The 17,779-nt window shown below is 35.2% G+C and overlaps 1 pseudogene; it reads right to left on the minus strand.

The window, feature by feature from the left end:
• Positions 1-14,296, minus strand: part of LOC127872635 (glyoxylate reductase/hydroxypyruvate reductase-like) — a 43,945-nt pseudogene extending 29,649 nt beyond the window's left edge.
• Between the last annotated feature and the right edge of the window lie 3,483 nt (positions 14,297-17,779).

Raw genomic sequence — 17,779 nt, forward strand, 5'->3', positions numbered from 1 at the left:
GTGCTACTGCTACTGCTGCTGCTGCTGCTTCTGCTGCTGTTGCTGCTGCTACTGTTACTGCTACTGATACGGCTACTGCTAGTGCTACTTCTACTGCTACTGCTAGTGCTACTGCTGCTGCTGCTGCTACTGCTACTGCTACTGCTACTGATTCTGCTACTGCTACTGCTGCTACTGCTGCTGCTGCTGCTACTGCTACTATTGATAATAATTCTCCTTCTACTTCTCTTTCTAATATTGCTAGCGATGCTTCATAATTTATTTTTAAATGTATCATTTTGTTAAAACAGGAAAGAACTGTTTTATATATTTTCTTAAAGGGATCTTTTCACGCTTTGGTAAATTGACAAAATTGAAAAAAAGTTGATTCAGATTCGTAAGTTTTCGTTTTAGTTATGATATTTGTGAGGGAAACATTAATACTGAACATTAACCATGCTCTAATATAGCCATTATATGCATCTTTTGACGATTTAAAACCTAAAAATTATACAGCGTTGCAACGCGAAACGATTGAATAATTTGGAGAGTTCTGTTTTTGTCGTTAAATTTTTGTTGATGAAACTACGAAGATTGCTTATATAAGGTATAAAATACGTCGAGAATGTGTACTCGGCGGAATAGCTCAGTAGGCATAAGCGTTTATACTACAGGACTCTGCCAGGACTCCAGGGGTCACTGGTTCGAACCCTGCTCCGGGCAATGTACATTTCCTTTTTTTTTTTTTTCTTGATTTTTTACTGGAGCTTTATGGATCCAATGTTTACATTTATCAATATAAAGCATTTAATGAATAAGTTAAAAAAATGCCAAAATCTGTGAAAAGGCCCCTTTAAAGGTGTAAAGAATCTAAACTTTTCTGCGATTAAAGTTTTATTTAACTGGATTAGTATAGGCCACATAACAGACGCTATTGTACTGATTTGTACTAAACAACATTTTGTCATAATCAACAGTTTTAACATGCCGCAGTTTCCTTGGAAGTTGACCTTTGATTGGAGTTATGTATAAAACATTAACAAGGTATTTGTTGACAGTTTGTCCTGTCACGATTATATATTAGTTGAGCCAAACGTGTGATAAAGATCCCTTTTGGGGTGGCGATAAATACTATTTATATTGTTCAACAGTGGGAGACTGAGAAAACATATGTTACAATTAATTTGTCTACTTTGCCTGCTTCTTCTTTATATATTTTTCTTGCTAATCGTTTAAGTTTAGTTTTAGTTAAGTAGGTATATCAATTTACATTTTTTGATAGATATTTATTTGGATAGTAATGGTATGTTTTATTTGACTTGACATCATTGAACCGGTTTATTCATTGATAAGATCGGGATCTCCACAGGTGTTTAATCTCGATTGTTAGGTGGGGAGAAGGGTCCGAATGATAATGTTGTCGTCGGCTTACGAATCACATTTCACAAGTTTTAGACAAATATGCATACGTTATAAACCTAATTTAAGTATTACATAGATAATAACTTATCTTTATTTTGATGAACTACGTTTAAGGTATAAAACTATAATTATCTATGTGTTGTGTGCCGCATACAGGCTCTAGGAGAAGTGCCCCCCCCGGAGAACTGCCCCCCCAAAGATTTTTCACTGGGCGGAGAACTGCCCCCTCACTGTTTTTTATAGGGCGGAGAACTGCCCCCCTGCTGATTAATAAGGGGCGGAGAACTGCCCCCCTGTCAGAATTGATGACCCGGAGAAGTGCCCCCTAATTAAAGAAGTTTCGCGGCGATATATAAAGCGAGTATTAAATGACAATAACGCCAGTAACTTTCTTGCTATTATGTCTGGAAATTGAGTGAAATTTCAAAATAATATAAAGTTGTACAAGTAATAAAAGTTATAAAACTGCAAAAAAAAATACCTGCCTCGGCATGGACGTCGCCATCTTGATAATCACGTGATTTTCGTCTATGTGAACAAAGAAAAACAAATCACTTTTTGCTAATAAAAAGTTTTCGCGGCTGAATTATTTGATATTTTCCCCTTAATTAAAACAAACAATTAGCATGCAATTTAATCAATCCTTATGCAAGCTGAAAACAATAATTTATTTGTTTGTTTTCGCCAATTACGGATTTGGACGGTTCAATATAATAAACCCGTATGCGGCTTTATTCAATATGCGGCTTTATTCAATATGCGGCTTTATTCAAAGCTAACAAGTTCTTAACAATTAAGGTCGGTCCGGTCTACCAATTAAAAGATCGCGGTGCTTATCGTTAACGGTAACAAGTTCTCTGCCTGCCTTATTAGCTGCTAATTAAAGCAACTGTTACCGATTTTGTTTGTTTGGCATGTCGACATGATCTGCTCAAAATGCAAACTGTTGCCGTAATGTGTGTATTTATGTATGTTATTTTGTATGTCACATGAATTTACTAAACAACATAAATAAATTGATTATGAATTCGACTTCACTTCACTTTTTTCTTCAAGTCAGCTAAATTATTGCCTTTGCTTTGCCTATTAATTTACTTTTTTATACGTAAATTTACGTTTTTTTTCCATGGGTCAATACTATCTTTATAATGTAAATTAAAGAGATCTTTTCACGCTTTGGTAAATTGACAAAATTGAAAAAAGTTGTTTCAGATTCGTAAGTTTTCGTTTAAGTTATGATATTTGTGAGGAAACAGTTATACTGAACATTAACCATGCTCTAATATAGCCATTATATGCATCTTTTGACGATTTTAAAACCTAAAAAATATAAAGCGTTGCAACGCGAAACGATTGAATAATTTGGAGAGTTCTGTTTTTGTCGTTAAATTTTGTGAAACTACGAAGATTGCTTATATAAGGTATAAAATACGTCGAGAATGTGTACTCGGCGGAATAGCTCAGTAGGCTAAAGCGTTTTTACTTCAGGACTCTGGCAGGACTCCAGGGGTCACTGGTTCGAAACCTGCTCCGGGCAATGTTCTTTTCCTTTTTTTATTTTTTTTCTTGATTTTTTACTGGAGCTTTTACGATCCAATGTTTACATTTATCAATATAAAGCATTTAATGAATAAGTTAAAAAAATGCCAAAATCTGTGAAAAGGCCCCTTTAATTCCGATGTAACTTTTTCTCAATAAGTACTGAGTTGCACGTCTATATTTAGTTGCGACACATGGCCAGTATTAACACGCACGCGTTTCCTGTGTGGATCTCGACCATGTTTCGCGCTCTTATTAAAACACGACTTTTACATGGCATTCATGTATAGTGAGTGGTGCAGATGCGTACCAAGGGCCTTAAACAGTATTATCACATGCCTCTAGACAATTTGTGTTATTTAGTTCGATAAATGGTAATATACTTGTACTGAAATTAAATTGTTACCGGATAAAATGTGTACGGCGATAACGTAAAATTACCCTTAAGTATTGTTTTCACTACGTAACTAATAACTAATATGACACCGGGGGGGGGGGGGGGGGCAGTTCTCCGCCCCGACAGATTTGATGGGGGGCAGATATCCGCCTACTAAATTCTGACAGGGGGGCAGTTCTCCGCCCCTACCGATTTGATGGGGGGGCACCTCTCCGCCACCTTTAAAATAAGGGGGCAGTTCTCCGGGGGGGCAGTTCTCCGGGGGGCGCTTCTCCGGATACCCCGCATACATACCATCTTGCTTTTTTAAATTTGATCACAACGGTCCGAAGTCATAAACATTCATTATGCATGGTTGCTAAAGCACAGTGTATACTAACTAACCTATGTTTATTGTTGTTTGCTAGGGTTATTATTATTATGTTTTATTTTTATTTTTTTTATTTTTTTTGGGTGGGGTGGGAGGGCTTTTATAGAAGATTTCAACTAGTCCTTCAATTAACGAAAAAAAAATATTGGTATAGGAAATATAAAAGAGTAATAGACAGCTTCATTCATGCTGTTCTATTATGGTGTTTTAACGCATATAATTATGTATGGTTGATGAAGCACATTGTATGCTACCGATGTTTATTGTTGTTTGATGATGATGTTAAGTTGGTGTTGCTGTTGTTGTTAATGATGATGTTGAGGAGGAGGAGGAAGAAGAAGAAGAAGAAGAAGAAGAAGAAGAAGATGATGATGATGATGATGATGGTGGTGGTGGTAGTAGTGACGACGACGACGATGATGATGATTTTGATTATGATAATGAGATTTGAATTAAATTAATGCGCAAAGATTTTTCTTTTTAGCGGCCAAATGCAGATATCTGCGCTCGGCCGCTGTAAGGGTTATGTAATATTTGCAATCTACATAGGAGTCAATAGCAGATACCAAGCACCATATGCTTATGAGAAACAAAAGCAAAATATTGGCAATCGCTGAAATCTCGAATATGACTTACTCATTTTATTAAATGAAAACCGGTAACTATTTTAAACGGTTATTATATTGCAACAACTTAGCGGTGTTTATCCAAAAGACCATTGTTATAATTACAGGGACGTCAATAGGCCAAACTATTCAGGAAATATGATTTGAGTCGTCAAGGATAGATTTTGAGATCAATGTACGTCCGATGAGATTTAAAGGGAGTTTGAGGCGTAGGGACAGATTCGTTCGAGTACGCGATCATTTGAGAACAAATTATGTTGATGCTTTATCGGAATTCCGGAAATTTGCGATCGGTACCGATTTTTTCTGGTTCTTTTTTATTGATTCTGATAAGTTAGCGGCCGGCACGGACATGAATATTAACTGACGAAAACCTCTTCGCTACTTTCCGAAAATCTTCGACATGTTGCAAATATCCGTAATATTCCGCATTGTACTCACCAGAAATTGCAACTAGAATGACTACAATAAATCAGTTAGCTACGGCTCGGGCTTGGATTTACCTTTTATCCCTGTAAGGGACCTAATGCCCCAGACTACCGGCTATTTTTTCCGGAATTCGAACTTGATACACTTGATATCCCTGAATTAAATATTTATATCCGCACTTTTGATCTCTAGAGTGCTGACTGTTAGTATTGTATTTGACTGGAATGACTGTCGATTATGTGTTTTTAAGATTAAAACAAGCTTACGAAGAACTTTGTGTTTGCTTTTTTGTACGCTTTCTTTTTAAAAATGTATTGTCCGCCACGGACGCAACAATTGACCAAATGTACCAGATTGTGGTCTCTTTAAAGTGCTATGTTTTTACTGCCGTGATATCTTTAACAAACTACACATTATTGATCGTGGACGTTTTGTACTCTTATTGAATTTGTTTCCCCAAAATATGCTCTTCTATTAGTAGATGTTTAGGTGACGATGTTCTAATTATAGATCTTACACGGCCAAGAAACACTAGATAGGTCTTTGCAAAGCGAGCTGTTGGATATCGTGAATGCGTTCAATGTGGCCTGTTTATTTCAGAAAGCTATGTGCAATGTTTTATGGGGATTTCTATCAAATTGCCAATTGCAAAATTTGATTTAATTCATTCGGACCTACAAGCGGGAAACTTCTTCATTAAAGTTCAATGGGCTTTTAAGAAGTTCGTTGAAAGGCCAAATTTGACGTTAAACAGCAACGCCGAAAAAATTGCTACTCAGTCTTATTTATCACTTTTTTTGTAAGATTTACCAGTAGACGTTCTTCAGTGAAATTAAGCAAACACACAGTGCCGACAAATATGGAAGGGTATTTAGGTAAAAATTACATCCTTCTTTGTGACTGTGTCATGATTCTTGATGGTACTTTCAATTAATATGTAGACACCTTTTCATGCTTGATGACACTTACATCTTGCCTGATGTCCAATGTCTATTTACATTCTGCTTAATGGTATCATGCATGTGTACAGATGCAACATTCTTGTTCGTTAATTGCATGCTGCATATGTGTATGTTGGTTTGTGCAGAGAGACTTGTGCAATAGGCGCAGTGCATAATGAAATCAAATATTAATGCGTTTAATAAATTAACGCGATGGTAAGATGTGAGTTTCACCCAAGCACAAAGCAACATACTATCATGCATGATACAATGATGTCAATTGACAGTCATTCCGAAATGCTACGGAGGACTACGGAAATTTACGGCGTATAACGGAAATTTTATGTTATAGGAGAAGTTGCGCACCTTTGTAAGATATTTGCTACTGAACCGAAATTAACCGCGTGTTTGTAGACTTAACTTTTTTTTGGTTAATGACTAACCATATTTTTTGTACAGTAATTTACCTTCAATAACCAAAGAAAGTCTATGGATATATTTCAATATATGCTACTAATGCATGTATGCAGAGCTCCAGATAAGACGCTTAAAGTCGTAAAAAATTGAATTAAATTTAGTAAAAAAGTAGACTTAAATTCTGTGCGTACGGTTACACATTGGAAAAATAAAATAAGAATTCAAAATGTGTGATCATGCGTAAAACTCAATATCAATGCATATAATGTAAACATTTTATCAATGAGTTCCCACTCGTCTAGGCCCTCATTACAATTATGAAATCAACAGCACTTTAACGTTATTATGAATAACAGACCATCTTTACAACAGTCGAAAAGCCGAACGTTTTCCATTATCTGGTCCTTTTATCGCAAAAAGTCTGCTGTAAACCGGCAATTGTCATTAGCTCTTCTTAGACTATAAACCTAAATGCGGATGTGCCAAAAATTATATTTACATGAAAAAAAAGAATTAATAATAGACTTTAAGGCTGGATTATTATAGAGTGTAAACCAAGATTTTGCTGAAAAAGTTATCTGGAACTTTGCATGTATGTTGAGAGGAAATCGATTACATAATTTCAAATTTACTAGAGTACTTTTATATTGCACCACATAAAATGCTTTAAAACTATAATATTGAAGTGCACATATAAACTTTATTATAGATGGGTAGGTATTTCGTGTCAATCTCTTTCACATATGAAAGAGCTGTTGGTCATGCTGCTTTAAGTACATATAGATGCATGACACAATTTAGATTAAGCAAAATAAAACACTAGGTATTTGCCAAGAGTCAAATATATACGAGCAGTAAGAGCGTAATCGTGCACAGCGATACTTACTCTTGTAGAATTGAAACTCTTATTGCTTTCTTTCGAAATAATTTCATGTGTCCGATCTAATATGCAATATGCCCGGTGTTTTTTTTGCGGATTAATGTTCCGTTTTAGATCCATAATTAACGAATGCCTCAATATTTTCAAAAATTAACACCGGAATAATGTTCACCGACATTTTTTCATACAGATTGGATATAAATATTATAGAGCTTAACAAAAAATACATTAAGCCCTGTTCTCCCGGCACACGTGCTGGACACACAGGTGGTTAGCGTGTGGCTATGATAATAATTAGTGAAAACATCTTTTTGAATGATAAATAATCATATCAAAACGAAAAATCAAATTTTCTATAAAAAAAAAATCACTACCGTTTTATATATAACAAGGTATCCAACTCGAAATCATCCGAAAACGGGGTGCATCGTTTTGAGCAGCCATTACTAAATTAATTTTGCAGCGATTTTCATGACCCGGTCTTATTCAACGCAGAAATGAATTTCCTTTTAGGAAATGTATATATATTGTTATATTTCTACACATGCTGGGTCAAATTTTAAGAAATAAAGCTATACATAATTCGCTTGACCCAGTTGTTATCGATCAGACCGTATTTATGAATGAAATCTCCAGTTGTAAGGACACAACTCCGCATTGGAGCAATGAAATCACCCTTGTGTTTAAAATGTCAGTTGGTTGAAATGTATGTAAACAAAGGTTTGAAAATGCGCTGGACAGTTAGTTTTGATGCATAATTCTACGGCAAGCACGGTAAGAATGTTTTTTTTTTCATACGTTTTATTGAATTATGGTATCGAGGTTCGTGAACTTTGCAGGGAAAATGCCCATTTCCCCGTGAAGATTTCAGTCATGAATACTGTCTGATCGATCACAGCTGGGTCACGCGAGTTGTGTATCGTGTTATTTTTTAAAAGTTGACCCAGTATTTGTAAAAATATTGCAAGACATATACATTTCCAGAAAGGAAATTTATTTCTGCGTTGAATAAGACCAAGATCGTGAAAATCGCTGCAAAATTGATGAAGTAATGGCTGTTTAAAACGATGCATCCCGTTTTCGGATGATTTCGAGTTGGATACCTTGTTGAATATATATTTAACTTATTTTTTTTAAGAAAAGTTGATTTTTCGTTATAATATGATTACTTATCATTCCAAAATATGTTTTCACTAACTAGTATTATAGCCACACGCTAACCACCTGTAGCTGGACACTTTTAAAAAAACACTATACAAATTCAAGTACTTATGCATTTAATTGATTGTAAACAATGACGGTTGAAATCCGTGCGTGGGAATTTTTCTGGTAACCAAGAGCGACGTCAACGTTCATGACAAACCTGTTTATATGACATTTATTTATTGATTTTTTCCAACTTGATTGAAAATTATGTTTTATGATAGTTTAATACATGTAGATGAAGTAGTTGTTTTCTCAACGAGGAGTACAATAGTTGTACAGTACTAGACACGAGTACTTGTAACTTTCAGGTTTCTCTGTATACCACAGACATTATATAGTCATAAAATGATAAATATGTGTTTATAGAAATTGTAATTATAGCATGGTAAACAGACTAGAGAAATCTGAAAGTTTCACGCACAGGTCTGTGGCAATGGGGGTTTGGGCTACTTTATAAATATGAGGTCGATATGCAATGCACATCGGTAGATTACGTCTACTGTAATTATTTGGACTAGGGAAGGGCCACAATTCCAACACATCAGCCCCGTTATGTTCTGAATAAAATGCATGTATAATTTCTTGAGTGCCAATTGCATCTTACAAATATCAAAAACATTCACGGCAGTCAATTCATTGTGTAAACTTACTGGTCTTCATGGCAATAATGAACGTATTTAGTTTAATGGAGATTATATAACGAAGGGAACTAATTCAGCTTATTCAGTTTACTAGTCAAAATGATTCGGATGTTTTCGCTTTTTTTTCCGAAAAGTAATTTATTCAACATACGGAAAATAAACGCGCGCCACCTGATGTCATAATTTAGTAACTTGCATTCTGCTTACTGCCTGTTGCTAACTGCCGTTGTTAATGACGCTTAGTGGCAAAACCGATTATGACTGGTTTCAGGAATAATGAACACACAAACATTGGATAGTCACCAAGCATGTTGAAACAATCATCAAGTATAACCGATAGAGAACAAGCATGTTGGAACTGTCATGAAGCATGTTAGAATAAACATCACGCACAATGTAAATATTATTCATGAATGATGTAATGTTGCAGCAATCATCAAGTATAAACGAATAGACAACAAGCATGTTGGAATTGTCATAAAGCAAATTAGAATAAGCATCGGTCATAATGTAAATATTCACCACGAATGATGTAACTTTTACCTAAATATCCTTCCATAGACATGTGTTGTTACTAAAATAGACATAGAGATTTGAGCATTGGGAGTGACCTAATCATACTGTGCTTTAGCAGTATTACGGAATACCGTTAGTGCCATCGTGGTTACACATTACAATCCAGAGGGCGAGAACGCGAGAACGCGATAGTACGATGGCGACAATGTGACAATACGATGATGACAGGGTGACAATACGATGGCGACAATGCGATAGTACGATGGCGACAATGCGAGAACGCGATAATACGATGACGACAATCAGACAGTGCGATGACGACAGTGCGACAATACGATGGCGACAGTGAGATAGTACGATGGCGACAATACTACAGTTCTATAGTGCGATAATACGATGACGACAGTGCGAAAATACGATGACGACAGTGCGACAATACGATGGCGATAGCCGACAGTGCGATAGTACGATGGTGCCAATGCGATAACGCGATAGTATGATGGCGGCAATTCGAAAATGAGATGGCGACAGTGCGACAATACGATGGCGACAATGCGATAGAACGATGGCGACATTGCGATGATACCACGGCGACAGTACGATATGACTATCGCATTGTCGCCCCCGTACTATCGCACTGCCGCCATTGTATTGTCGCACTGTCGCATTGTCGTCATCGTACTAGCGCGTTTTCGCAATCGTACGAACGCATTGTCGCCATCGTATTGTCGCACTGTCGTCATCGTACTTTCGCGTTCTCGCATTCTCGCCCTCTGGATTTTAATGAGTAACCACGGTGGCCCTAACGGTATTTTGTACAGTAAAGTGCGTAAAATCTGGTTTGGAATAACAATTTTTATGCCGAAAACCCGACTTTGTTTTATAAGTAGTAGTCTAAATATACAATGAGTTTTCCGAGCATTAAATAAACATATTAAAATAAAATTCATGTTCGTATCAGTTGAAGTTCTTGTTAATAGTAGAAGCAAAAAACACAATAAAACGCTGATTGGGCTTACTAATTTGAGGCAAGAAAAAACACATCGCGCTATTATATATAACATATAACGCGCATCCGCAAAGTTCGAGCGCCCGTCTCGGTGCCGTCGTTTCCGGTGAAAGTTTCGCACAGGAGCTACCGAGTTAGGATATGAGACCACGAATCATGGCTTGACTTTATATATCAGTCAGCGTAGTACCTGACCAGACTGCGCGGTTGGACAAGCTAGGATGGACCAACTTCGGCCGCATATGACATAAGACCCATTTTCGCATGACGCGGGTCATCTGACCTTTATAATGTGTATATAGCTTTGAATGGAATTTGCACATAGTTTTTGGCATGGACTTATTGTTATGTTAATGTGTTGCACGCTTTCAAAAGCAGAGGGCATATATAAGATCAATTATACTACGGAGTTCATTTTCTGTTGCAAAATGAAATGCAATAAAGATTGTTACTCAGAGGTGTGTACAGTATGACAGCGTTGTCTGTCTGCGATGCATTTATACTGGTTCTAAGCTGGCATACTCACCAATTGGACTCAACCATCTGCTCGAACAAGAAATGATAAGTTCTACTAGCATAAACCTTTAATTGTAACTCATTTTAAAAATATTCATGTTATTTATATTATTCAATTTATTATTCAAAATTATAATTATTATTTCCTTTATTGTTGTTTTTCGCATTAAGAAACTTATTCGGCTTACGAAACTGAAAAAATCCCATTGGAAAAAAAAATCCCATGGGAGAAAAAATCCCATGGGATTTAAAAATCCCATGGGATTTAAAAATCCCATGGGATTTAAAAATCCCATGGGATTTTTTGTTTTTTTTTAAACACGACTAAACGCATTAAAATATCGTAGTTGTTCATCATTTCATAAAATATGATGTTTCTGAAAGTTTCATGAATAAATCTCTCAAAATAAGAAAAAAATCCCATGGGATTTTTTTCTCCCATTTTAAAATGGGATTTTTTTATTACTAAATATTTTTATATATAATTGGCATAAAACCAATATACAGTCCTTAAATAACGTTAAAATACTTGCAAACGCAAATAAAACACGTTTTTTTAAATGTTCAAAATCCCATGGGATTTTTCTCCCATTTGCAAATTATGGGAGAAAAAAAATCCCATGGGAGAAAAAATCCCATGGGAAAATCGAAAATCCCATGGGAAAATGCAAAAATCCCATGGGAACCCCAACTTTGCTTATAAATTTCATAGTGAAGAAAACGCGTTTTTTGAGTGAAAATAACCAATTATTAATCAACGATAAGACTTTTATCGCATACTATGTCTCAAAGTAGCAAATCTTTAAGAAAAAGGGTACTTAAGTTTGCGAAATTTCGGTTTCGCAAAGTTTTTCCGGTGGCCGTTCTTGACAGCTTGCTTAAGCAGTTGCATCTAGCATACAGTACATGTGATGTGTCAAATCAATTTTGATTGACAAATTTGACAGGATTTTTTTTAATCCAATAAGTTTTAGACTGCCAAATAACACACACTTCGTATTGAAAATCATACCTGGAGCTTTCGTCTGTATACCACTGACTTCATCAGAAGAATGATTTCTACTGTTGGGAAACGTTAACACCACTAATTGTCTTCTTATTTATTATCAATGTATAATTATGTGTAACAGCATAACAACATACTTGTTTCGCAATTAAAATATTTAATAAATACAGGTATCTTGCAGGTTTCTGATTTTCTTACGCAAACTATTGTTGAATAGTTTAAATTGTGTCGCCACTAAAAAACTAGCCATTTTGTAGCAATTCTAAAATCACAGTCTAAACTGCATACACTTAGCTCTATAGTTACAATTTGAATGCAAATATTAGAATGCATCATGTTATATCATCCATAGTTTTGTATTTAAACATTCAAATAACACATAATACAGTACATATATAAAAAGATATGTAGTATTGTGTGGATATACAAAACACTTCACATCATTTATTTGCACATAAAATAATAGTTACAAAATAAGTAAAACTCATCAACCTACATTTCAAGAATATTTACGTATATGAAATTACAAAGTGGTGTTATTGTATTACCTTTTACAAAATTAACATTGCTGGTTTTGCACTAGCCATAAAACATGTATCATGGATTAGCAAGTAACAACCAATTTATTAATTACACAATAGAACGGAAATCATATTAATTGCATTATGCATTTACTAAACAAGCTATTTGCTACTGTTTAGAATTACACTATCTTACTAAAAATGATCACTGGTACTTATTGCTTTTACATACTTGTGGTAAGTTTTGTATTACTAGTTTGACAATAATCGGCAGACACTTGTCGATATACAGACAAAGTGTGCGTGGAAACTTTTCATATTTTTTCAGCATAATTGCCTTCAAATTGTTAATTTAACAACCCTTTGACATTGTTTGCACATCTGATCTTATTATGCCATAGCTGATTTTTGTTTATAGATAGACATATATAGACTTGTCAAAGTTCTTTAAAAGTTCACACATGTTCCATCCAAGTAAACAAACAGAACCAATAAAGATCACCACAGATAATAACTGTGTGTATAGCTTGGAAATTTTGATAGTTCGGGAATCCCTCCTTTGTTGATTGCTGTAAACCAAAACTGTCAGTTTTGCTGGATATAATGGCTTGTATAATGCCCAGCTCTTGCCTTGGCAGAACAGCTTCTAAAAACGGAAAACCAACAAATATCTTAAAATTTGATTAATAATGCAGACAATTTATAAATGTCTTGTTTTTTGTTGATTTCGAATCTGGAAGATTTTTTACGTAAGATTGTGGAAAATTCCAACGGTATCGGATTTTGTGGTTTTAGGCCTAAACTATTTATAGTGATATGTAACCTTTTGGGATATCGGTAAAGTGCGAGCAGACGAGGTGAAAATACGTTAAAAATTAAAGCTAAAAGACTAAAAAGTTAGATCTGAATATCTTAAAAATTTGTGAATAAATGTGTTTCTGGTGGGTAACAACGACAACTTACCAGAATATTGCTCATGATCAAACGTAAAACATTTTTCTGAGAGCGAATGGAAAATGCGTCACAAATTCTGATACATAAACAGTAGGGTGTCGTTATTGAAATACCGCGAGAATACTTGAAGAATAGAGATGCCAACTATAGTGTTTAAAACAAATAATTTTTTAACAAGCGTTTGTGATTTGTCAGGATAATAATTACTATAAGATATCGAAAAGATCAAAGCAAATAAATTCGACAGAAATCGGAGATTCGCCAATATATTAAAGACGGGTTATGTTCCCCTAAATTGTGTTCGGTGAAGACTGTTTCTATATGTAGTGAACCAGTCTTCGGCTTATACCCACTGAAATAGAGCATTCAGGGGAGATAATTGAGTAATGACATAATTTTGGAACGGTTGCGAAGAAAAACAAATAATGCGATAATATTTAGTGCGATTCGCTACACAATTATGATGTCATTGATATAACTTTTTCTGAGGTATGTATTTACGTATGATTTAGCATATGTCAACGTGTTTTTAATTTGTTCAAGTTCATAAATAGCATCGCGAAAATATATGTCGCGTGGCAAATTTTTTTGAGACGTATCCATATGTGGTATTCTTATGTAATTTTATGTCTAAATTCCCATATGTATGAACGGTCAACGCCCGCTTCGCGGGCTTTTGCCCGTATCATCGAACTAACCTGCAGTCGATAAAACTTCTTCGTCAATCTTGTCAGTAAGCAAACAGAACAACCCATCAGCCCCTTTAACTCCGTTTAGAAGTTCATGTGTTGAAATAGCCTCGTCCCTGTCCCATTGTGTCACCTCACTTGTTTGCCTCAACAAATTAATCCCATCTTTTGGCACTCGTTGAGTTACGAATACTTTCGGTTTAAGTCTTGTCGAAATTTTAAGATGACTTGAGAACATTCGTTGACCATTAATTAATCGTGTAGAGTTGGTATTACCGTAGAAACTGCTGACAGCACAGAAAATGACCTCGTAATTGTTTTAATTTTACCAGTGTATTTCGCGGTCCATTGTAATCATTATCCGGTGAACTCTGGTGTATCGATGTAAAGAAGGAATGCATCAACACTGAAAACCTGAAAGTTAATTTGATACATGGAAGTGACGGCGCATGCTTAATGAAGCTTAAGCCCAATTATCTAGAAAACATTTGACAAAGGTGTGTTTATTCACCTCGAATAGACAATAGCTTTTGAATGAAGGCAAATACATATTTGCCTCAAGAAATTAAGCCTGGGCCATCTCGTGTATCTTTGTTTTGCTTTAATCGTTTCAGCAAAACAGTATTGTTATATTATATATTGTTGACAACATTAGTCAACATCGTTTTCAGAAGGCACTTGCTATTTCGGAACTGTCTTTTACTCGAGTTATTGACTCCTACTGATTTATAAACACAAGTTTAATATTGGTAGACATAAATCACTGTACAAAAATAAAAAAAGCAATATTAAATAATCTGCGATGTACACGTGTTTTAGGTAGATAGTTGCATTTTCCGTAAACTGTAAATTACTTCGGAATAGCGGTGCCGGGCTCTCAGCGGTTGTAAAGTAGCTCATATATCGTGTTTTAAAGGAGCCTTTTCACAGATTTTGGCATGTATTGAAGTTTGTCATTATATGCTTTATATTGATAAATTAAACCATTAGATAAACAAATATTCGGTAAAAAAAAACAAGAATAAAATTTAAAAAAGTAACCCTCAACCTGCAGTAAAAAGTCTCCAATTTAGACCACTTGGCCATCCGTGCACATACAATTAGAGACGTATTTCATACTTTATATAAGAAATCCTCGTAGTTCTACAAAATATAACGACAACAACAGAACTCTCCAATTTATTCAATCGTTTCGCGTTGTAACGCTTTATAATTTTCAGGTTTTTAAATCGTAAAAAGATGCACATAATGGCTATTTTAGAGCATGGTAAATACTCAGTTTTACTGTTACCAAGCAGCCTGTCCATCCGCGCAGTGTGGTACAGGCAATTTGTCCGCTACAAAGTCAGTCAAGTGTGTGAGGCATCATTAGCGGACAGCGCAAAACCTGGTCAGGCTGTGCAGATGCATATATTTTTATTGAGCTACGCCAGTTTTCGACTGACGCGGATCGTTAACGAACCTGATAACATACTTAATACCATTGTATGTCTTCAAATACATACGTTAATCTGATCATTCTTGTTCACACTCACTGGCATTTATTATAAACATACTTGCCTGGAGATATGTGACATCACTATCTCCATACTTGCATTATCTGCTCTAATAAATATGCAGTCTCAAAAATAGTTTTTAAAACTGAATGCAAAATTGATTAAACAATATTCTTAAAAATGAACGTCATTGACATTGTAAGTAATGCGTTGTGTGTACCTATCTACACAACGTTAGCCTTGTTTTCGTTACATTCACAACGTTTTTTACAATCGTAAAGTTATAAAATAGTAAGGCATCAAAACTATTGTTGACAATACTAGCCATAGTTTTATGTGGACTCTGTTGTTTTATTTGAAACTAATATTTAAAAGCGATGGATGTATTTTATAACGAACCGAATTGTTCTTCATTTCCTTCGCCACATTTTAGTTTTAAAGGTACCGTCAACCACACACGACAAAAAAAGAAAAGTTCTTAAATACCGTTTTTTTTTAACAATTCATATGTAATTAGTTTATATTGATTTTTATATCACGACTGGTATATTACATTACTTGTTTGCTTTGTTTCCTAAATTTACAATTTTTACGGTGGCGCAAGGACCGATACGTTTTATTCCAAATAAAGTACAAGCACAATACAAAACGTGACTAAATTAAAAAATCGTTAAAATGCTCATAAATTTCATATTATCATATCAATAACATTTACATTGGGAGCGAACACAGTGGACGAATGAATAATTAAAAAAAATCGGTAATGTACCACTCGCTCAAAAACTATATACCATGTTTAACGAGTATTGAGAAAGCGAATTAAACAAAATGCACAAGTTAATGATGGAAAAATATGTCCGCTTTATGGTATTGTTCTATCAACGGAAGACTTTGCGAAAATCTAGTACTGGCGGCTAGTGTCGTCCCCGATAAGCCTATGTGGAAAGCACGGGCTAATCTGGGACGACACTTAACGCACCTTCATTATTCCCAATTTTCCCAGCTCGGGGCTCGAAGTCTTTTATATCAGGCTATCTCGACGTATTTGTCAACGCATAGTGTATGATTATCTCAGGGTATACAGCACTACGTACAGAATATCTGCCTCTATAAGTGCAATTACAGTAATTGAGTATTTCTATCAAATGCTAGATGAACGGCCTTGAAACACTGGCGCGTCTTAGTTAATAAGTGAATCTAAAATGGTAAGAAGCGTTTACTTGATATAATAATGCATATAAATAAATGTAGTAAAAAGCATAAATATGACTTACAACATGCGTCTTTTTCATCTCGAAAAAATGTATAGGTTGCCAATTTTTGTGGGGCTTTATCTCAAACTCAATAAAGCTATGTTAGGAATAATTCATGCGTGTTTTTTTGCTGGTCGTTTCGATTACTTTCAGTTTCAAAACCAAGTTTAGAAAGCTATGCCGCATAACGATACAATATGTGACTTGTTAAATAAACAATTTGACAGACATTAAATGTTTAAGAATATGTAAATAAATTGTTTCATTCATGCAGGTGGAAGAGTAGAAATTCGACAAGACTATTCATTTGGCTGTTTAATTTAAATTGCATTTTAGCGATTTAGTAAAATGAAGTTTTATGTGGGTTGAATAATTCTTTCGGTGAAGTACTTTTTTCTTATATGCTTTATAAATAAATCGCGTGCTTGATATAACAAATCCCGAGATGGTCGCAAATTATCGTGTATGGACATCAAAGACGCGTATCGTTTGTTTACAATTTCGACATTCAGACATTATTTTCGAATTGAACCAGCGCAGTTTGTTTTCTATTCAAACATAAACGTCACGATACCCTGTGGGCATAAACATTAATGGTTATTTTGATTTAGTATATAGCAAAGCTATTGTATGGCATGACCATAAAAGAATGTTGACCAGTATCACGGACTGACCGACTAACTGACCTTAAAACAACACTGTCACACCGGATAACCGGTTGCATTTGGATAGTAAGCTGGTATATTCTGTACGCTAGACACCAAGTTACTAATAAACGCACGCCAACAGAAGAACGGATGGAAGAACGAACGGGGCAGAAAGACGTTCGGATATACTAACGAACGGACGGGTGGACACGCGGTCGGAAGGAAGGCGGGCGGACCGAAAAAAGATAAACAAATATTGAAAATACAGACTGACATATGATGATCACATGTTCACAAATTATATTCCTCATACATAAGAAAATAT

The sequence above is a fragment of the Dreissena polymorpha genome, chromosome 3, assembly GCF_020536995.1.
Source record: "Dreissena polymorpha isolate Duluth1 chromosome 3, UMN_Dpol_1.0, whole genome shotgun sequence".
Lineage (NCBI taxonomy): Eukaryota > Metazoa > Mollusca > Bivalvia > Myida > Dreissenidae > Dreissena > Dreissena polymorpha.